This window comes from Danio rerio, chromosome 9, assembly GCF_049306965.1.
Source record: "Danio rerio strain Tuebingen ecotype United States chromosome 9, GRCz12tu, whole genome shotgun sequence".
Taxonomy (NCBI): domain Eukaryota; kingdom Metazoa; phylum Chordata; class Actinopteri; order Cypriniformes; family Danionidae; genus Danio; species Danio rerio.
In genome coordinates, this window is record NC_133184.1 from 45718174 (window position 1) to 45742500 (window position 24327).

General features: G+C 35.6%; 1 protein-coding gene across 7 annotated transcripts in view; it reads left to right on the plus strand.

Annotated features, from left to right (window-relative positions):
• Window positions 1-4266: 4266 nt before the first annotated feature.
• itga4 (integrin alpha 4) overlaps window positions 4267-24327 on the plus strand; it is a 107906-nt gene continuing 87845 nt past the window's right edge. For all 7 annotated transcript variants that reach the window (XM_073913150.1, XM_073913152.1, XM_073913147.1 and 4 more), the window contains exon 1: window positions 4267-4308. The gene's annotated coding sequence lies outside the window, so the exon portion shown is untranslated. The remainder of the gene's footprint in view (window positions 4309-24327) is intronic.

The following is a 24327-nucleotide window of genomic DNA, read 5'->3' on the forward strand; positions in this document are numbered from 1 at the left end:
AGCAAGAAGGTCGCTGGTTCGAGCCTCGGCTCAGTTGGTGTTTCTGTGTGGAGCATGTTCTCCCTGCATTTGTGTGGGTTTCCTCCACAGTCCAAAGACATGTGGAACAGGTGAATTGGGTAGGGTAAATTGTCCGTAGTGTATGAGTGTGTGTGTGTGAATGAGTGTATGTGAATGTTTTCCAGAGATGGGTTGCGGTTGGAAGGGCATCCGCTGCATAAAAACTTGCTGGATAAGTTGGCGGTTCATTCTGCTGTGGCGACCCCAGATTAATAAAGGGACTAAGCCGACAAGAAAATGAATGAATGAATGAACTTTCCTGCAGGCACTGGATGTCAACTTGGCATCATATTGATGTTGTACTCCAGCGTACCCCAACATCATGGGGCTGTTGGATTTTGTTTAGAAATGAAAATGAGAACCCAACATCAATGTCCAACGTCCAACCTAAAATCAACTAAATATCAACGTCTAATCATGTTACTCGAACTGTAGTAGCCTATCACATACCTTTTAGACAACTAGTATTGGATGATTTTAGTGGTCATGTTACCAAATAAACTATAGAATTACCACAACAAACAAATGCAAGTAGGCTACTTCATAATAGTACTGTTTGAAAACACCATAGAATTTACAGTAGGCCTAAATAAGTTACTATATTATTTTTATGTGGGGGTCATTTCATAGCAAACAACAATCCATTCGAGGCTCAAGTGTTACAGTGATTTTAACTCAGATTCTACCAAAGGTAGTACATAATACTTCACGTCAGGTCTAAAAACGCCATTTACATGTGTAGTTGTCGGTGTAGTCCACCCTCTCATACATTATTGTTTTATTTTGCGTTCTAAAGAAGCAGCAACACGACAGCATCGTTATAAAAGAAGTGTGACATGAGCGCTGAACACGGTAAAACTTCACTCACTTCAGCGGGAAATGACGGGGTGACGCGCCGCTGATCCGAGCAGAAAGACTGTGAATTCTCCTCAGTCGGTGTGAAATATGTGTTGTGTTTGACAGCGTGTGGTGTCGTAGGAGGAACTGTGTTATGGATCTGACAGCACGAAGCTCTCTGTCTGTTAAAGGCTGACAGGGGCCGTGACAGAGCGCTTGATGGAAGAAACGCGGAGCGGAGGAAACTGAGTCAGCAGCACATCTGTTGCCGGAGCACCGGGGCGAACCGGGCAACAACAACAACCAAACACACGTGAAAATCACTGTCAAACTCCTGAGATAGAATACTGGCGGGAAGTAAATACAAGGCACCTGTGGCAGCTGTGTCTGGTCGAGGCTGCTATGTGGCATGCCAAAAAATGCTAATGAATTGATAAATGTAATCTACTGTAATCAATGAAAAAGACAGATAGATAGATAGACAGACAGACAGACAGACATACATTATCTATCTATCTATCTATCTATCTATCTATCTATCTATCTATCTATCTATCTATCTATCTATCTATCTATCTATCTATCTATCTATCTATCTGTCTATCTATCTATCTATCTATCTATCTATCTATCTATCTATCTATCTATCTATCTATCTATCTATCTATCTATCTATCTATCTATCTATCTACCTATCTATCTATCTATCTATCTATCTATCTATCTATCTGTCTATCTGTCTGTCTGTCTGTCTGTCTGTCTGTCACACATATTTATCATTATTAAAAAAATTACTAGGTTCCCCCCAATTCCTTCATGTTGTCCCAACACAAACTTTACAAACAAAAATTTGACAAAATTTAAGTGCATTGAACATAAACTATTAAGCTGTTCCAACGGACCTTAAAGCAGGTCGCACACCAGAAGCGCCGCGCCATGTATTTTAGAATTCTAAACATAGGTTTCTATCAGGATACACACACCAGCGCCGCAAGTCGGCGGCTGTCGGCGGCACCCGGCGACGGCTCAGGACGCAGTTCATTTTTCAGCCGCGCCACAGAGCGCCATCTGATTAGTGTCATGTTAAATATCATTCGAATGTGCGCGTCTGGTGTGCGATACTTTAAACTGTCATGTACGCGCCGTGTCGCGGCGCCGAGCGGCGCTTCTGGTGTGCGACCTGCTTAAGAGTTGTGTTGTTTCAATTCATTTTAAATAAGTCGTTTAAACAAGCAGCATTTTTAAGTGTATTTATTCAATCATTCATTTTCTTGTCAGCTTAGTCCCTAATCCGGGGTCGCCACAGCGGAATGAACCGCCAACTTATCCAGCAAGCTTTTTACACAGCAGATGCCCTTCCAGCTGCAACCCATCTCTGGGAAACACCCACAGACACATTCACACACACACACTCATACACTACGGACAATTTAGCCTACCCAATTCACCTGTACCGCTTGTCTTTGGACTGTGGGGGAAACCGGAGCACTCGGAGGAAACCCACGTGAACACAGGGAAAACATGCAAACTCCACACAGAAACGCCTACTGAGCCGAGGCTCAAACCAGCAACCCAGCGACCTTCTTGCTGTGAGGCGACAGCACTACCTACTGCGCCACTGCTTCGCCCTGAGTGTATTTATCATATATAATTTATGATTTAGAGCTAAGGCCAGACAGAATCTGTGGACACTTTTTGCTATTTTTTTGTGCAGAATTTTCTAAAAAATCTGCAGATTTATGTGAAATAATTTTAAGGAGTACAAAAACTTAATATATGAAATAAAAAGTAATACCTTTTTAATGTTTACAATGCAAATCCAATAAGATGCATTTTATTTGGATTAAAAAAAAAGTCATATAATACATCTACTAAAAGACAGAAATGATTACTTTACAAACTGCATTGTAAATAAATCATATGAATATTTTCATATTAGTCAATAATATTACCGAAATTAATAAAAAAATTAAATCTAAATTTACACACATTTACACAAGTAAATAAACAGACTCAATGATGGGCTAAAAATCTGCGGAATTCTGCGCGCACAGGTTCTGTGTGGGCCTATTTATAGCTAATGTGTTTGAGTACATAAGGATTTTTGTTTTATTCTGTGAACTAATGATTCCCTTTACGGAATTTTAAATAAAAATGTACAGATATTTCGCCTTTTTATACTTAGCTAAGAAATCTATTGTCGATTTCAATTTGGTGTTCAGGCATATGCAAAACTTAACAAAAAAAAAAATATGTAGAAATGTATAAAACATTTTACTCAAACGCAAATCTCATAAATCCAGAGAAACCTTTTTTTCAGTTGATCTAATACAAACTCTTAATAATATTGTGTAAGATATATACATTTATCACAATGTCTCTTAAAAAATAAATCCAAACAGAAAAAATTCTAAATTTATAAAAAGCATATAGGGACGGCATGGTGACTTAGTGGATAGCGCTGTCACCTCACAGCAAGAAGGTCACTGGTATGAGCCTTGGCTGGGTCAGTTGGCATTTCTGTGTGGAGTTTGTATGTTCTCCCTGTGTTCGTGTAGGGTTCCTTTGGGTGCTCTGGTTTCCCACACAGTCCAAAGACATGGGCTATATAGGTGAATTGGGTAAGGTAAATTGTACATAGTGTATATGTGTGAATGGGAGTGTATGGGTGTTTCCCTGTGATGAGTTGCAGCTGGGCAATCACAGCGTAAAACTTATGCTGGATAAGTTGGCGGGTCATTCTGCAAAGGCGACCCCAGATTATTAAAGGGACTAAGCTGAAAAAAATGAATGAATAAATATATAAATTTATTTTAAAATTAATTAAATATTGGAGCATTTTTATTTGTCTCATAAAATACAGAAAACACAATATTATGAACATACATATTTCAAAGTTTTAAGTTCAATTAAATTAATCTTTATTTCTATAGTGCTTTTACAATGTAGATTGTGTTAAAGCAGCTTAATATAGAAGTTCTAGTAAACTAAATCTGTGTCAGTCCAGTTTTCAGAGTTAGACTTCAGTTCAGTTCAGTGTGGTTTAATTTTCACTGTTGAAAGTCCAAACACTGAAGAGCACATCCACAAGTCCCAAACCAAGCAAGCCAGTGGCTTTTATGTTTTATGTATAACATTTTGTATAAAATATTTAATGTATAAAAATAGTTTGAAAATCCATATATATATATATATATATATATATATATATATATATATATATATATATATATATATATATATATATATATATACACATACATTATATATATAATATATATATACATTGTTTTAAGCTTTTCTCACACTCACTCATATTAATCCATCCTGTCTTTTGTACTACAAAAAGGATACTTCCTCTATGACATCATCATCCAGGAAGTGACATCGACCACCAACAGCACAAAATTAGTGAGTATTTGTTGGATGTTTTTCATTATTGTATAAGTTTGTCTAAAACAGTGCAGTATTTTTGATAAGAACAGATGTTTGCTTGCTCTTGCAAAAAAGCTGCATTGGACATGTTTAATATCTGTTTGAAAGCGGTCATTATTTTTGCTGTTTTGCCTAAAATTGCTTGTGGTGCAGATTTATTCTCAGCTTGCTTTGCTTTGTTTTTCCAATTGATGTGATGTTGGATGCTTGTGCAAGCAGACAATTTTATGGCCCACTGTTTTTGAATCATGACCATTTTTTTTTGTGCTGAGATTCAGTAATCAACAGTGTTGGGACTCAACCCTGTAGAATTGATGTAAAGTTGGCTTTATATTCGAACATTCGGACCTTCTCCTTAATAATATAATTTCAGAAAAGTATTATTTGCTAATTCTAAATAGTGAAATCATATTAGCAGCCAATAACTATAAAAGTACAACATTGTTCACAGTCAGTTACATTTTGCTAATGTTGTTTTGAATTCATGCTTAAATGTAATCTCAAACTGAATATTTAAATTAGCGTGGTGAGCAAATCCTGTATAGGGATTGTTAAATTAACAAATGTGTGAGTAGATAAAACAAACTTTACCTTAATCCTTGTCGACAATATTAATCTAGTCGTCATACTGACATCTTTAGAGTGGAAAAATCATGTTGGCCTTTAAGAGAAAAGTTCTGACTCACTCAGTGGTTGTTTGCCAGAAACATGTCACCTAGAGTTTTATTTATAGCTTTTATAATAATGTCACATTATTTATGATTGCACTTTTTAATGTTTCTCATTAAATTTGTAGTGATTGTGAGTATACTGGAATGAAAATCACAATCAGCTTGCAAGCAAATCTCTATAGTATTGAGATCAGTGAATGTAACTGAATAAAATGAGATGTTGTCATTGTGTAGACCTGTCATGTCAGTCAGAACTCTTATGTGTGTCTTATATGTTTTATGCAAAATAGCATATGAAATCACAGACGGCGAGTATATGTAGGCAAGCATGTGTTTTGGGAATTGGCAAGTTGCCATGCGTGAATCTCTAGATGCCTGCTAATGAATTGAGCTCTCAATGACTACTGCTGTTTAGGGGCTCCACCCTCTGCTTTCATGCCATCTTTTTGTGTTGGGTGATAAAATTGCATGTTATTGCCAGGTTCAGACAATTCAATACTAGCCTGATTCTGGCATGATCATTTTGACATACACTTTTATGAATAAAGGTGCCAAATACAACAGTTGAAAACATGTTTGATTCCCTAATGGACCTTTAGAGAAACAGACCGAAAGTACAGAGTGTATATACTGTATGTGAAAAACATTTTAAAAATTAAAGTGGAAGCATTCTTTGTATGTTAAAGGTGTTTCATGGAACCACCAGTTCCAACAAAGAACCTTTTTTATTAAGGGTTAGATTGGTAATTCATAAAAGACGTCCAGTTCATAGTTTTATTTGTGTAGTGTGCATTAGTACACTACAACTGATGGGACCTTGGAGATACTTCACAACTTCTGCACTCAAGGAAGGATGTTTGCTGTTCAAACTAGTTATTTAAAATGAACTGAAACAACCCAATTCTTAGCTTTTTGGGGAAAACTTCATTGTTTTATATTAAGTCTACTTAAATTTGTTTAAAACTAATAGCCTGCTAAATTTAATAATAAAAAAATTATAAAAATCATGATTTTGGGCCAGGTATGGTGATACTTTGAAATTTGTGCTCTGCATTTAACCCCTCCAAGTGCACACACACAGCAGTGAACACACACACTGTGAACTAGGGATGTGACGTGTGCATCAAGGCTTCGAAGTATGTATAAAAAAAAGATACATCTCGTACCGCAGCTTGATTCGTTTAGCCGTAACCGCATGATTCGTAATGTCCGAAGATTAATTTTCGCCTATACTCACCTGACTGTTTCGAATTTTAATTCAAAGGTTTAAACACCCTCAAGGGTTAGTAAAAGTGTATAGCCAGGGATTAGGCATCGATTACATGCATCTCTACTGTTTCAAAGCACTGCACCGGCCCCACGCACTAGTAATTCAACTAAATACAATAGTAATTCATAGTAAAAAGCTTTTAAACAATACTAAAGTGTATTATTTACAAATGTTTTTAAAGAAGGCCACTGCATATTGTAATGTAGTGTGTAACGAAGGCCAGCTGGCAAGTACAGCCTAGAAGCCTCACTCCCATATCTTCCTCCTCAGAGCATTTGCCTCCCATGCAGAAATCACTGGTTTAATCCTGTCTCAGAACGAATGGGTGGGGGTAGAACTGGTTAGAATACGATAAACTTAAATACGTTTGAATACCTTTGATTTTACTACAGTCATTGGTGGTGTAATGTAACACAACTTATATGTAAAAAAAAAAAAAAAAAAAAAAAAAAACTACAGTAATTGAAAATTAGTTTATATTACTGTTGTATTACTACATGAATGAGTTGGTCAGTTCTGAACATATGACATTTTTGCAACACAGTGCTTTCCAACACTTTAATCAACAGAGGTCCTCTTCAAGCTTTGATTTGGAAAGGTTCGAGTAACAAACCTTTTTCCAATACAATTGAGTCGAACTGTTCTGATTCAGAAAGCTTCATTTCACCATCACTACTGTGAACACACACATCTGGAGCAGTAGGCAGCCATTGCTGTGGCACCTGAGGAAAAGTTGGGGTTTCAGTGCCTTGCTCAATGGACTAACCTTAGTTGCGGTATTGAGAGTGGTGGGAACCCTGTTTATTCAATCTTACCACAGACAATCTCTTCCAAGTTCAACTCTTTAACCATTAGGCCACGACTGCCCCATTCCATGATGTTGTTCCAACACAAAAAGTGATGGTGTGGAACTCAATATTTTTTACAGTGTAGACTGAAAGACTAACATGCTAGCAAATGACTAGAAGACCAGAAAAAAGACTTGGAACCGTGGTTTGTAAAGCAATGAAGTATAATCAGTTTTGGTTCTCCCCTCTCACAAAATTTATTTTTAAATTATTAATTAATTAATTAATTTTTGTTTGTGTAATGATTCAAAAAACCTTGTTTAATAAAGGCTCTGTGCAAAGTAAATTTCCAAAAGGAAACAACAGTGCTAATTTCAGCCCTGACATATGGGTTTTTAAACAGAAACATTAGTGAATTGAAGATTGTTTTAAACACACAATAGTTTTAACTATGGCAGACGAAAAGGTCATTTTTCATGTTCTTTTTGAAGAATTTTTAAATCTTGATAACATTTGTGTAAATGCTGTGGAGTGAATATGTCATTAGATTTATTAATGATCCTGTGAAGAGCTTTAAAATGTGCATTTTTCTTTAAATTGATATTTACCAATCTCAACTGAAACATGAAGGCAAGGCAGGACATTTATCAAAGCATTTTGCTTTTAACACAGCACTATGGAGCCACATCAGTCTCAAAAATAATACATTTGCATTCATAAATGCATTCAATGTAGGCAAAAAATAAATAAGCTGAGTAGCGTTATATATCACTAATATTGAGTACGATGATCTTATGTCATTCGCGAACGGCTGGAGTCAATGCATTCAGTAGCAAATCTTACTAAACAAATCATCATTGATTCAAATGAGTCTGTTACACTGCCATTTGACTATCTGAGTGTCTAATAAAAGGCAAAAAAAAAAGTGTTTTGAAAGGGGCAGCACAAATCAAATACTAGAGAGCATTTGATTGGTCTGAAGATTTGGTGAGAAACTAACCTATAAGGTTGTGTCAAAACAAAAACAAAAAACATTGATCCATTTAGGTGGAAGTGACAAACTGCAAGCTTTGAACGACTAACATAATGATACTGACATCTAAAAACTTTTATTTTAAATTCACTGGAACTTTAAGACTCTCTGATAATACAGTTAATAAAAATACAATCAGACGTTGTCATCCCTTTGTTGTCCAGTAGCTGTAACAAGTAGATCATTGCTTTAGAAATGCAAAGGTTATGGATTTTATTTCACAGTATGTATGATTTCACAGTATGCTTGCATTAAGTATAATTTCCATTGTAATCCGCCAAAAGATTACATGTCCTTCTGAACATTTTAAAGCTCACAAGTGAATCGTTAGCATTTTCTTCAGGGTTATGTCATCTTATTTTTATTTTACAGCTTTTACTTGTAAAAAATTGTCAGTTCCATGATGTCAGCGACCTGTTTAGCAAACCAAAAAAAAAAGTTAAACTATTACAGTTAGTAGATTCTCATTTTCAGAAAAGAAAGTGCTGAAGTTAAATTTCGACCTCTGAATGGCTAGCTAATGAATAATCATCGGTTGGGGGCCAATTAAATGATCTTCAAAGGCTTTTTGGGCGATGAACTCGGATATTAGCTTGTGTGTGTTAGCACGCAGAGTCTTGCTGGATAAGTAATAAGACCCACTTAACTCTTCAATTATTTTCCATTACAGGGGAGCCACGACAGTGTTTTGCCTGCTCAGTTTATTGGTAATAGAAGGCTTCATACTGGGGAGTGTTAATTGGTAGGTGTCAGAACTAGAGAGTTGTGGGTTATGTTTAGAGCATCTTCATTAGCGCGTGGCTCCTTAAGTGAAACTCGTCACTGTCTATGCAAGCGTACGAGTACCAGATATGCGGTTTTCAGCACACCGCTTGTGTTCTTTCAGAAGGGTGGATAAATTATGTACATTTTTTAGCATTTGACTGGAACTCTCTTTCATTGGGCGCAGCTGCACTCATGGGCACTTTCTTGATTTCGGTGGTGATTAATTCCGTTCACATCTTTATTTTCAAAAGGCGATTATCCTTTATTTAAAGCCATTTCAGATTTATCCTCACTCAATGTCCCAGGATAATTCACACAGCCAGAATTAATGGGTTTGCTGTCTTTTGAAATTGATTATCAGTGATTTTGTTGTCGTTTTATTTTATATATTTTTTTTTTCAATTTAGTGTGTTAAATTGTGTGTTCGAAATTATACTGAAAAACAAAAAATGCTGTTTCACATATTTTCTACATGTTCCTACAGAGGTTAAGTTAATTTAAAAATGTTATAAATTTAAGTGGATTGAACATAAAATAATTAAATCCCAGAAAACCTTAAGAATTGTGTTGTTTCAGCTCATTTTAAATCTTTAATTCAATCAAGGTGCAAATGTTTTTTTTAGCTTAAGTAACAATGCTAAAATAATTAAAAGTCAAAAAGGAAAGACATTTAAAAGTGGTCCCTCACTATATGTGATTTACCTTTTGTAGCCTCGCAGTTTAGCAAATTTTTTTGTGCAATTTTACATGCTTATTTTTATAATTGTTAGTTTTTACAGCACATTGTGTTCTGCATCCTGATTGGCTGTAGACCATTGTCGATAAATCTCCTCTGTGTCTCCTGTAAAGTACAGAATGTATTCAGCTTGCCAAATTAACACAAATCTTCGATCGCTATACCAGTGTGAGTTCAAACAAGCATGCAAAAAGGGTTGTAACTGCTCTCAGAAAGACCACTGTAAAGGGGGTGACACACCGGATGCACTACACCATGCAGCGCCTTGCATTTCAGAATTGTAAACATAGGTGTATTTCATGGTACACACACTGGCACTGCAAGTCAGTGGCTGTCTGCGGTGCCCAGCTATGACTCAAGTTGCGCCAACCCAATGCATTTAATTTAAATGACATGTGAATGTGCGCGTCCGGTGTGTGTTACTTCCAACTGTCATGTGCACGGGGCATCCGCTGTGCAACCCCCTTAAGAATGGAGTCTATTTTTGGGTTTGTGGATCAGTGACTGCAGGAAAACAAACATTATGCTGGATGCCAACATTATCCACAGAAAGGCTAAAAAGCTTTATGAACCTTTTGCTGACAGTGATGAATGTTTGCACCTGACAACAGGTCTTGATCTTTGGTTTCATTCTATAATACTGGACTTTTTTTTCTATGAAAGTTTAAACTTTTAGTGTTTAAACAAGAGAGAAAAAGTGTGAACGTTAATGCCTGTCTGAGAAAAGTGTATAAAGTGTGTAGTGAGTTTACAGCCTTAAAACATCTACTGTAATAATTGTAAAAGCTAAAGCTGACTACTTCACGGATTTCACCTATCGCGGGATATATTTTTAGTCTGTGATTAATGAGGAACCACTGTATTACATAATAGTTCTGTTTCAAATATTGAACACTATTTAATTAACGAATGCTGAAAAAAGTACATTTCTTAATCCTCTAATTATAATATTTAGTAAATAAACTCATTTCTGAAAGACGATTGACACTGAAGACTAGAGAAATGGCTTTTATATTGCAGGAATAAATTACATATGACATTTGTAATATTACAAAATAGTTTTATTTCAAATATTAAACACTATTTAAGGGCACCTATGGTGAAAAATCTACTTCTCAAGCTGTTTGGACAGGCATGTGTGTAGGTATAGTTTATATACGGCCATATTGGGGTGATATAAACACACCCAATCCTTTTTTTTTTTTTTTTTTCTTTTTTCAATTTAACAACACAAAAACTGTGGACCAATTGGAGTGGTTTTCAGACCAACCGCAAGGACTAGCCTTAAAGCCGCAGTACAACAAAACCGCTGCCTGATGCAAAAAGGTATCAAATAAAATCTTATAAAAGGTGTTTTGAGCTGAAACTTTACAGACAAATTCTGGAGACACTAAAGACTTATATTAAATTTGAAAAAAGGGTAACCTAGGTGTCCTTTAATTTACGAATACTAAAAAGGACATTTTTTTGAGTCTTCAGTTCTAATGTTTAGTAAATAAACTAATTTCTGAAAGATGACTGACACTGAAGACTGGAGAAATGCTTTTAAATTGCAGGAATAAATTACCTATGACATTCATACTATTACAAAGTTGTTTGATTTATTAAACACTATTTAATTAACAAATCCTGGAGAAAAAAAGGACGTTTCTTGAGCCGTCAGTTAAAATATTTAGTAAACAAACTCATTTTTAAAGGATGATTGACACTGAAGACTGGAGTGTATTTATTTTTTTTTTTAATTGCAGGAATAAATTATATGACATTTATAATATTACGAAATGGTTTGATTTCAAATATTGAACAGTATTTAATGAACGAACCTTAAAAAAATGACATTTCTCGAGCCGTCAGTTCTAATATTTTGTAAACAAACCCATTTTTAAAAGATGATTGACACTGAAGACTGGAGTGAGTTTTTCTTTTTTAATTGCAGGAATAAACTTTATGACATTTATAATAGTACAAAATGGTTTTATTTCAAATAATGAACACTATTTAATAAACAAATCCTTTAAAAAAGGACATTTCTTGAGCCGTCAGTTCTAATATTTAGTAAACAAACCCATTTTTAAAGGATGATTGACCTTGAAGACTGGAGTGAGTTTATTTATTTTTTTAAATTGCAGGAATAAATTACATATGACATTTATATCATTACGAAATGGGTTTTATTTCAAGTATTGAACACTATTTAATGAACAAATCCTGAAAAAAGGACATTTATTGAGCCACCGGTTCTAATATTTAGTAAATAAACTCATTTCTGAAAGATGACACTGAAGACTGGAGAAATGGCTTTTAAATTGCAGAAATAAATTGCAAATGACATTTAAAATATTTCAAACGAGTTTAATTCTATCATTAAACACTATTTAATTAACAAATCCTAAAAAAGGAAATTTCACCTTTATTGTATAGGACAGTAGAGAGTATTGACAGGAAAGCATGGGGAGCAGAGAGAGGGGGAGGATCTGTATAGGACCGCAAGGCGGGAATCAAACTCGGGTCGCCCTGAGCACCAGAGTGCATGTGTCGATGCACTATACACCACTGGCGCCAACAAGAAAAATGGTTTTTAAATTGCAGGAATAAATTACATCACATTTATAAAATTACAAAATAGCTTTATTTTAAATATTAAACACTATTTAATTAACAAATCCTGAAAAAAAGGACATTTCTTGAGCCTCAAGTTTTAATATTAAGTAAATAAACTCATTTCTGAAAGATGTTTGACACTAAAGACTGGAGAAATGGCTTTTAAATTGCAGCAATAAATTACATATAATTTATTAGAAAATATTAAATTTAAATGGTGATAAAAACATATTAAAATCTTTATTTTTACTGAAAAACAAAGAGCACATACAGTGTAAATTTTCTAAAAAAAAATCAGTTCCTAACAATTGAATTATGACTGCACAACTGTGTAAGACCCCAAACATGTGTCACTATATTACATTATACACTGGTATATTTTATTACATTATCATTGCTGCCATTTTACCAAAGCATTAAGCCATGGGAGTGACAAAATCACTTTAACACGAGGCCTCTAGTGGATTACTGCTTTAATAAACTTCAAATTTCAGAAAACAACATCTGATTTAGAGTGACATCCGTAAAGATAAAACATCATTTATTCTGACAGAGCATTTGGGTTTTGTTTAGTGATTGAGAGAAAGCATTACTATTTTCATACACTCATGCCTCATTGTGTGTATGGTTTCATTAAACTTTAACTGCAGAGCCCTTCTGGCTCAAAATCTGTTTAGTTTAGCCCCAAATCCTGCACCCCCCTCCATAAAACCACCCCGTCTCCATGTCTCACGGGACGGCAAGATCCCATTTAAACACGGCCAAGTCACACGAACGCATTCGCCCTAGAGAAGTTTGCTTCCTTTGACAGACTACCCTTCACCGACGGCGCGTTTTCATTAAGGCTTGCAATTTGGACACTTTCCAAATCACCTCTATTCTTTCGGGCGCGAAGCACACTAATTATGCCAGCGTCTTAAGGAGAACTGGAAACACAATTACGCATCTTCCTTCTGGTGCCTGTGCGTTGTGGTTTGTAGGTCAGGGGGACGCAGGCCCATTTCATCACAACGAACGCATGAGCTGCATGGCTAATGTTTTAATCGTAATAATTAATACCACTTCGCTCTCATGCTGCTGCTAATTATGCATCCACACGTCACGGCGCAGACCTCGTTGATATCTTGAGAGAGGGGATTTCAGCCAGGTTTTCCAAGCCCCCGGGAAGTCAGGGTTCATTTGGCAAGCGGAGTCATTTCCAGCACTTCAGATGAATGCGAAACGTGTGAAAAGGGCTTTTTTTTTACTTTTTAAATTTTAAATTGGAGCTTTAGTTGTGTAGTATGTTGAAAAAAGCAGACTGGCAAATGATCTAATCTCACCAGGAGTGAAACCAGCCTGATCTCACGAGAAAACGTAAGTATTTTACGTTTTGCCAGTTTAGTGGCTAATTCGTACAAATTCGTATGAGTTCAGTCGTAGGTAATGGTACGATTTTAAAAAGGAGGCGTGGCACCTGACCCCTCCCCTAACCCCAACCGTCATTGGGGGATAAGCAAATCGTACTAAATTGTACGAATTAGATCGTACGAATTCATACGAATTAGCCACTAAATGAAAAAGTTACGAATTGCCTTGAGATTGTGTTGGTGAAACTGATAACCAGTAACAGTATGTGTTGCTGACCGATGATCAAATGTAATGAAGAGTGCGATCACGTTTACTGTTGTATGGGAAATTTCTTCAAAAGTCTAGTCAATTTATGTGAATTTTGCATGAGGGTCTAAAAGTTTTCCACACAGATTACCTCATCTTCAAGTTAGTCATGCAAAATTGCTATAAAAATGTGCGAGCTGTTCCTGTCAACTCAACACAATCTCACGGCAATTCGTAACTTTTTGATTTAGTGGCTAAATCGCATGAATTCTTACGATCTAATTCGTACAATTTAGTACGACTTGCTCATCCCCCAATGACGGTTGGGTTTAGGGGTGGGGTTAGGTGCCATGCCTCCTTTTTAAAATTGTACAATGTCGCACGACTCAACTCGTATGAATTAGCCAGTAAACTGGCAAAACATAAAATACTAACGTTTTCTCGTGAAATCAGGCTGGTCAACCCCTATCAGTAGACAATGGGCCATTTTTTCCAGAAGTTGAATGTTCTTAAAGGGTTAGTTCCCCCAAAATGTAAAACCGTTATCAATTAATTACCCTCATGTTGTTCTAAACCCCTGAGGCATTTGTTCATCTTCAGAATACCAAAAATAAATCTTTTAGGTGAAATCTGAGAGCTCCCTCAACCTCCATAGACAGCAACACATTCCCAACTCATTTAAAGTCTAGAAATACCAAAAGAAATAAATAAATCCTCAAAAAGCTGTTGTATTTTAGGCATGGGCCTGTATATGATTCTGACAGTATGATAACTTTTGATATAAATATCACGGCTTCATGGTATTGTGATTACTGCTCTAAAATATGTTCTTTTTAAATGTCTGGGTTAGGGTGTTTTCACACCTGCCTGATTTAGTTCGGTTGAATCGCACTAGAGTTCGTTTGCCCTCTTGGTGCGGTTCGCTTGGGCAGGGGTGAATGTAGAAATTGCTCTCGAGAGTGGACCAAAAGCAGACCAAACGAGACATGCTTGAAGAGGAAAAAAACATTACCTGATGGATCATAATATTTCAGGAAGATGACCATGTCGCAGTTTAGCTAAATTAATTTACACCTACTGCTGAAGGTGCATCTTCAGCGTTTGCAATGCATTAAAACATTGTTTTCCAGCCACAGCCGCGGTTCATTCTCGAAATGTATAGTTTGTCTCGCTCTCATCAGCGCCATTAGTTGTAACTTTGGGTGGGTTTGCAAACCTGTGTACTTTTCAACGCTTCTTCCTCAAACTTCAGCTGTTTGCATTTCCTGCTGTCATAAAAGCTCTGTTAAATGACAGCATAGAACCTTGAGTGATTGACAGCTAATATGAACCCATAAAGTGGCAGGGAGGAGTGATTTCCGCACGTATTTTTAAAAAATAAATAAAACAGGTCGCACTACAACCATATGCAGTCACACAAATGCCTCCAATATATATCATAAGGTCGCATAGAATAAATTTCGGGGGCATATGCGACCAAAATGGTCGCAATTTCGAGCCCTTCATGCTGTTGTGTAAATAAGATATTACATATGGCTATTTAGCTCTTTAAAAGTTGTGATCTGGCTCTATAAAAAAATAATATTAACTTGACTTTAAGGAGGTGGGAAAAGCCATTGGGAGAGCGAGGCACCCCCTAATGTATTGGTAGGGGAAACACTGATTGAGATTATTTGAGATTTAATATACCTATTGTTGCTGACATGGTGTTAAAGAATAGTATGTTATAAATACATTCACATTCCTGTCTGTCATTGGTTAATAAGTGTGATTGGTTGCTTTACTTGTCAGTGTAATGTCCTATAGCTGCTATAAGTTTGAAGGCTAAAAATTCCCTAGCATTTTGACAGACTCGGCTGTTCTCAATTGTTTATTTATATATATATATATATATATATATATATATATATATATATATATATATATATATATATATATATATATATATATATATATATATATATATATATCTCGCTCTCATCAGCACCATTAGTTGTAACTTTGGGTGGGTTTGCAAACCTGTGTACTTTTCATCGCTTCTTCCTCAAACTTCAGCTGTTTGCATTTCCTGCTGTTATAAAAGCTCTGTTAAATGACAGTGGACCAGTATATATATACTGGTCCACTGTCAATCCCAGATTCAATAGAAATGAATTAAACACACTAACTGTGCTTCTTGCTAGTGTACACACCCACACACAAGCACACTGTTAAATAGTTAGCTGAAGAAATTGGCAGTAATTGCCAGCCAAGCAACTGCTGCTGAGATGTACAGGAATGTAAAGGCATACTTTTCCCCAGATAGTAGACAGACCATTCACCACTTTACAGATCTACAATGTCTCCCCATTTTCCTGAGGAAACCCATCACTTCCGAACTGACAGGAACACTTGACGGTAGAGGGGGCGCAGGTCAGGGCAAGGCGAGGGGCGTTTTTTCTGCGGGATCAACGGAAATGTCCGTTAGTGGGTGGAGGTCCTTGGAGACGATAAAGGAGCAGCTCCAACTGCTTCAGATCAGGGCGCAGAGATAGCAGTTTGGCTGAAATCCCCACAAACACTCCAAACACAGATGTTCTTCAAAAGACCTCTGATAACACAGAGATACCCTGCTTCATTCAGAGACACACTGGCTTTCTCTGTGTTTAGTCTGTCTGTATCTCTCAGCTCTGTAACCGATCCTTTTTATTGGGGCTTTATTATTCTACAGTAGCGCATATTTGTTCTTTAAAGTTACTTTTACTAAGGCTGGTGACCTGACATTTTATTCTACTCAGCATATTATGCTACCAACACTGTATTTGAATGGTTCTGAGGTTGGGGTTAGCTTTTGAGAGGTACTTTTTTTTGTTCCTAACAGGTTTTGAAAGGTAAATATTAATACCCAAATGTGTAACTGTGTATATCATAGATACACAAATGTACCAATGATAAACCAAGTATAAAAGTGTGCTTTTTTGAAAGGGTACTGCCCCAGTGCCTGATTGTGTACCTTTATTTCTGAAAGTGTATGGGAAGATGTAAAGCTAAAGGGCAAGATTTATTTCTGCACACTATACAATTCGATTGTTCAGCAGTGAATTAACTGCTCACATGTAAAATCAATATGTCTTGTTGTAATTTTTCACTCAATGGCAGTTGGAAAACCAGCTTATGGTGCATTTTTTTTCCACCAAATGGGAAGGAGTGTAAAGCTTTATTAAGTAGGAAAAAAATAAACAACAACTACAAATTTTGAATATATTTGAACAGAATATAATACTTTTAATAATTTCTGCGCATTCTGGATTTCTTTAATATTGCACTATTGCAACCCAGGGGTGTGTGTGTGTGCATGTGTGCGTGTGTGTGTGCGTGCGTGTGTGTTTCCTGGCAAGTGCAGTGAGGACACAAACAACTCAATTCAACTCAATGAGTTTAGTTGCCGCTTTCACTTTAACCATTCTTTGAACAGATTATTAATGATCTTTGTTAACCGTGTGTGCAAAACCATCCTTTCATTATTGTGCATGTTTTTTTTTCTTCACTTTTTGTTTTTCTTACAGTTATTTTTGTTAATGTGGTTTAATTATCATCCTTTATAATAACATTGCTTTAATAGGAGATAAACTCTCCATTTATGTATTCTTAATTGGTGATCTGGGACAGACTACTGTATAGTTTTAGATACATGAGCATTTTTTTTTATGTCTATTGTTTTTTAAGAACTTTTTGTTGAATAAAAAGTGCATGTACACAACTACATTTTTATGGTTTTGACAAATTATTTAAAAACTTTGGCAAGGAAGTAATTACTTTGGTGTGGCTAGAGAGAAGCTTGGTAAATCCCTAGCATTGAGCCCTGTATAGTCATGTGAAATAAAACAAATTGCAATGCAACTCTATGAAACCCTAACATATTTGCTCATCCTCATTGAGAAAGCTCACAACACAAAAAAAGTTAAATGAATGAGGAGGACATAACACATAATTTAAATCAAGTAATTTTGGGATGCCGAGTCAAATTTTATGCACAAAATATATATATTTTCCCAACAACAAAATTGTTAGTGGCTAGTAATGTTGAAAAACTACAAGCTGCTGCAGTGGTTTGTGATCAAATTAGTTCATGTCAAGCCCTAATAATAATGACCATGTCCTGGCTGTAATTTAGCAGGATATTTTCCATACATGTACATCTTCTTAAAACACACACTCTAAAAAATGCTGGTTTGTCACAACACAATATTGGGTCTTACACTCTCAGAAATAAAGGTATGCGAGCTGTCACAAGGGTGGTACCTTTTCAAAAGGTTTATACATAAAATTTGTTTTTGAAAATGTACCACCCCTGTGACAGCTCGCGTATCTTTATTTCTGAGAGTGTAGAGCAAACCCAACATTGGGTTATTTTTTTCAGCTAAATTGAAATTACTCTTATTAAACAAGTGGTTGAGATTGTCTATATTTGACCCAGCATTGACCCATCAAATGTACATTATTATTATTATTATTATTATTATTATTATTATTATTATTATTATTATTATTATCTTTATAAATGTATTGCCAATAAGACAAGCAAGGTACCCTAAATACACCATCTTTTATTCAGGGTTTAATTATAACATAGATTGTTCTGTTTATTGACATTTTTAAACAATGTAATATCAATTGAAGATTTTCCACCAAGTGTAACTTTAAAAATAACCACAGCAGCACATATTTATTCTGTGATCTGGGTTAAAACTGCTTTTATTAAAGATCCAGCTGAATGTTTCTTTCGGATCAAGTTTTGCCGGCACACATTATTAATTTCTACTCGTTTTTAATGCATCGAGTGTAATATCACTTGGAGACTCACACTGTGCATTTAATGTATCTATCTACCCAATTAAATAATGTCACAACCGTGCAGTTCATTAACATGCAAATGGCGTCTTATGAAGAGATTAGTTAATTGCAACTCATTTGCATAATTAATGAACACTCGAATGAATAATGCTTTAGCGAATTTGTGCTGCGCTGTCATGAAATAAATTATAAACGACAGGCTGAGACCATTGTGTAAAATCCCTCTGAACCGCATGAAATAATAAGCAGGTGAGAGATGTATAATAAAATCAGAACATGGGAGAAATATGTACGTGTGGTCATTTGTACACATTACTTAAAGCTGGAGGTGACTGACAATATCCCCAATGCTCTCTGTAGGGTATCTGTGTAATAAAAAAGACTGATGGTCATGGGAGAAAGTTATGATAGCCATTTATAATGCAAAAATGACACTGAGGGTCTGTTACGATGCTTTTACTAACCTCTTTGCTGGTTATAGAATTATGTTAGTGAGGATTTGTCCTCTAGTCAGGAGAGCTGGCACACTTTACTCCCATTTCTTTGCTGAAAGTCTTGATGTGAATTTCATATATCTTCCCAGGTCTAGAACTTGACACTGAGTGATTAAAGAGTCACAATACTGTACATACAATATATATATATATATATATATATATATATATATATATATATATATATATATATATATATATATATATATATATATATATATATATATATATATATACTATACACAGTACCATATACTGTATGCAATAATAATGCATCGTAAATACATATATGCAGCTGATCAACCAAATTTAAGGAGGTTTTCACAAAGGCTGGACATGCGATGATCATTTGAATAGTTTATACTAAATTTTCGGCTGAAGATAAATTTACTGTGGGGATCTGACTTTGTAATCCTTTGAACAAGTACAGTACATGTCTCGCATGATCATTCACTTGCTCAGACAAATGTTGATCTTTAATTGTAGGCTCAAATCTAAGTCATGAGATCCACTTTGCTGCAGAGTTTAGCTACAATCTCGATCCAACTCATCATGTTAATTCACACAGGGCGTCAGCATATAAGCACTGCTTTTATCGTCATAACAAAAGCCAATTACATCAGAACAACATTTGGATATATTCAATGACAAAGTACTTTCAAAGTTAAGCTTTGTTTAGGTGGGAGTGTCAAGTGAAAAAAAAGGGAAGGGTTTGCATGAAAAGGGGAGTTTCGGTATGTGCACACGCTTATTTTCACAGTAGCAACACAAACAGACGCAGGGGAGATAGACAGTGACTATTTACATGGACATGAGTAATCAAAATATTTGCCTTAATCTGAATAAGTCATCGCGTCACCACGCTATCCACATTTCCTCCAGAGTTTCATGTAATTTCAGGTGTTTCATTCTTGATTTGTTGACTTTAACTGCAGTTTGACATTTTTACTTTCATCAAACAACATTTCATGCATGCCCCTCGTGACAAACAAGATATTGTATGCAAGGAACAGCTGAAAGAGTGTTGTTTTAATGGAATTTTTGATACCGCACACTGTATGGGAGAAAAAAAACTGCATTTTTTGGTAGATGCAGAGACTTGGTGCAGAGAAAAAACGTCAAACAGCCGTATGTGTATAGACTATCCTGTCACAAAATGCTGCGAAAATCATACTTGGCGAAAGTCCTACATGTCGGTAATAGTTTGAAAATGCTGCAGAGAGCAGCATTTACAGCAGAGATTTCAGTCTATAATATTGTAGTGATATTAACGTACTGTAAACTTGGTAACTTAATCATTTTGACTAAGGTGTGTCTTTAAAAACTGAGAGTACTGGTCACGACACAAACTAACTTTGCCATCTAAATAAACATAAACAAAGAACATTGATCACACACTCATGCTCGGGCATTGGCAATTGCTTGCCAAGCTTATGATTAAATTTCATATTAGGAATAACCTATAAAGATGAAACAACCGTATCTTTTGTTTAATTTTAAAATGCTGTGTTGAGTGACGTGTCTTGTGTATTCTGTAGCCAAAACGGATTTACAAAGCAACTTTTCAATTGAACTGCTATAGAATTCAGAGATGTGGATTTGGATGACAAGTAAATTACTACATAACCTTGATGTTTGTCAAAAAAACAGTAGGTAATTTAGATGGGCACTTTTACAAGAGTCGTAAGGGGAAAAAACATAGATTCTGGCTTTGGATGGTTTAAATAAATAAATAAAACAACTACTACCCCATCCTATATGTTCCTCTTAGACAGGGGTGCCCAAACCTTTTTTTTATGAAGGGCCAAAAACCAAACTTGATTGAGGCTAGTGGGCCAAACAAAGGTAAATATAGTTGCCAAGGTTAATTTCCTAATTTATTTAATAACATTTTAAAAATAACTAGAAATTCAACAGCAAGGACTATGCCACACTTTGAGCTAGACTTTATTGTAGGGATGAAAGGAATAATAGAGGTACAGTGGGATGAAGCAAAAGTAAGAGGATAAACTGTGAACAGGTAGGTAGGTTGCTCGGGCATGGTACGATGATAATAAGAGACTCAGAGTGGGGTTACCATATCTGTAACATTTTGGTAGAATGACTGGACCCCCTGATTCAACCTAGAAGGGAAGAGAGGGTTATAGGATTGTTAACTGGAAGCGAGGAAATAGAGGGAGGCATTAATGGTGGGTTCGAGAGAATGGGGAAGAACAGTGCTAGAGGAATAGCTTTTAGGGTGCTTGGTTAAGGAAACAAAGCGAGGCGTGGTTCTGCTACCGAACGTTTGTTAACAAGTTAACTCCGTACATTGCTTTATATTTACTAATACAGTATTTTTTTTAATTTTATAACATACTTATTACAGTAAAAAAAAACAATCTAATTTATAGCAGAATTACATTAGTTTTTTGCGTTGATTTGCTTGTTTGCCATTGTCTTCTGCAGGGTCCTCTATCCATCGAGTGACAGTATTGACATTTTAAAAAATCTGATTTATTAACAACATTCAATTAAAACATTTAATTTCAGTTTGCTCTAAATAAAATAAATAAAACAAACAAAAAAGGTTATGTCAAATTAGAAATGATGATCTCTGTGTTAAAGGCATTTCAAGGCCCAAACCATCTCCTTCATTCTCACTCTCCTCTCAGATGGGATGGTGGGCCAAATCAAGGTTACAATGAACAAACTTTGGCCCGCGGACCCTACTTTGGACATCTCTGATCTAAGAAAAAGAAATATTGTCTGACTAGAACTAATGACAAGCTTATTGAGAAGCACTCTCTTGTGCTTCTAAATGTAAGATTCGTAAATGTGTCCAGTGGGTCAAACAGACTAGGAAGTCAGCAAGGAATATAGGAAAAATCTGTGGTTAGTTGATGACTGTTTTGCTAATGCAAGATGAACGGCATGACATTGCTCAACAGCATTTGCAACACTGTCCACAAAATAACAATGCCAGTTTAACAAGTTCAATGGCATGAAGTTACTCAACATCATCCATTGCAACCACAAGCCTTCTAAGTACAGATGGCATTTTCAATAACCCCAAAAGACTTACAGTAGACGATGTTTGCGTAACAGTTTACCTTAAACTACACTTTTAAATAAACAGGAAGGGAATGTGACCTCGCTTTGGTTTCATTTGGATGTGCTCAGTCAAGCACACACTGAAACCACTGAGGATTTTCTAGCTCTGTATATAAAGTCAAGGATGTGAGGGGAACACTAATTAGCGATATATCAATGACCTACTTGTGTGTCGTCTAAATAAACCAGCAGTCAGCAGGATCTAAATGCCATTTAACCCCCCAAAAGCTGCAATATTCCCAAAAGATTAAAGCTTCCTTCCTGACCACCCCAGACCACTGGACTAGATATGATATGAAATCCTTTGAAAAGCATTCTTGAAGCTTGAGATATTAGCCCTAAAATAGTCATTTACAGAAAAATTCAAATTGGCTGTTACTTCATTCATCCTCAGGGTACACTCAATTTGCACAAAAACAATTCCTCCATGTTGTCCCAACACAAACCAATTGAGTTAACTGTTTTCCCTTTCACATATTTAAGTAGATTTAACAAATAAGATGACAAAAAAAATAAAAAATAAATCTCAAGAGTTGTTTTGGCTCATTTTGGACAAGTAGTTTGAACAAACAACAAAAATATTTTAAAAGTAAGTGATTGTTTTTAATTGAGGAGGACATGAAATACAATTTTAAGCTGAAACCTATGTGCAAATCAACAGCTTTCAAGCATTTTAAGAGTCAAAATCAAATAAAGGCAAAACAAAACTCAAAACAATTATAACATTTTTGACCCATAAGTCAACAAGGGATTATAGGGGAGCTCTGGGCACAAAGTAACACAGGTTAAAATGTAACATGGAGTTTTAAGGTATTTGCTCAGGGTTAACCATAGCATGCTTCCAAGGTTTTCACCACAGTATCAGCAGATGTCTTCTTGCCAATGATTCAAAAAAGTTTGGCGAAATTTGGATGAAAAACACAGGAGAAACCATTTTTGCAGCATGAATTTTTTTATTGTAGTCAATATTTTTTTTATTTAAAAAAAAAATCTGTGAAAGTATGTACGAAAAATTGTATTCTTTTAGGCTAAAATTTTGCAAATGCGCATAAAAAAAACAGTTGATGGAAACGCCATGATGCGCATAAATTTTGAAAATGCGCATAAAAAACTTATGCGCCTAACTGGGTAAGATACACTTTTTATTCGATAAGATAAGATGCGCATAAACTGCGATGGAAACACTTTTACCGCACAAACTCCAGCATGCGCATTAAAAAAGGTCATGTGATTTTGTTAAAAGAGATCATGTGATGCTTAAAATGTGTGTGAATGGATAAAACGTCAGGCTGAGCACATTACAAAACATCTGAAATGTTGTTTTGATCATTATAAAAAGCCTTACCATTTCAGTATTAGTGTTATTATATTATTAATGACCTCCAGAATCAAGAGCGCCTGTGCTCCGCGTCTGACACCTTCAAACGCAACTGCGTGTCAGGATTGTCTTCTGAGGCGCATTCATTTAGAAAAGATTGATGCAGCTTCTCCTGCTGCGGCAAATGCAGTTTTTACTGTTGATATTTGGCGCCAGTTAATCAGGAAGTGACAATTTTGTTCTCTTTGACTCGTTGGATGGAAACGATGCTTCATTCGCACAATTTTTATGCGATAATCCAGTGTTGCGCATAAAGTTTATTCCCATTTTTGGATGGAAACAGCTAGTGACTGCTAGCCAGTTTTAAGGAGAACACAACGCAGGGTGTTCCAATTAAGCCATACACTGTTGGACACCAATTAAACAAACAGAATATTTTTTTTAATTTTAAGCATAATGTTGAGAACTTTTTATATAAAATAAGTTGTTTCAATATAATTGTTTTTTTAAAGGCAAAAAATATTGTATTGCTAATACAGCAAATAAATGCAGTGTATAATAATGGATAATAATCCAAATAAATCCAAATGTGTTTATCCAGTAAATAAATAAACATACTCTGCTATGTTGAATTAAAAAAAAAAATTGAGCTAATTAATGAGGAAATATAGCTCCTATTTAAAGTAAACTGAATTTAAATTAATTGTGTAAAATCTGCCTTAATCATCACGTGTTACAACCAACCCTCTGTCTGTTACAACGTGCTCCTTGTATATAGTAACATTGATGCTCCTGGC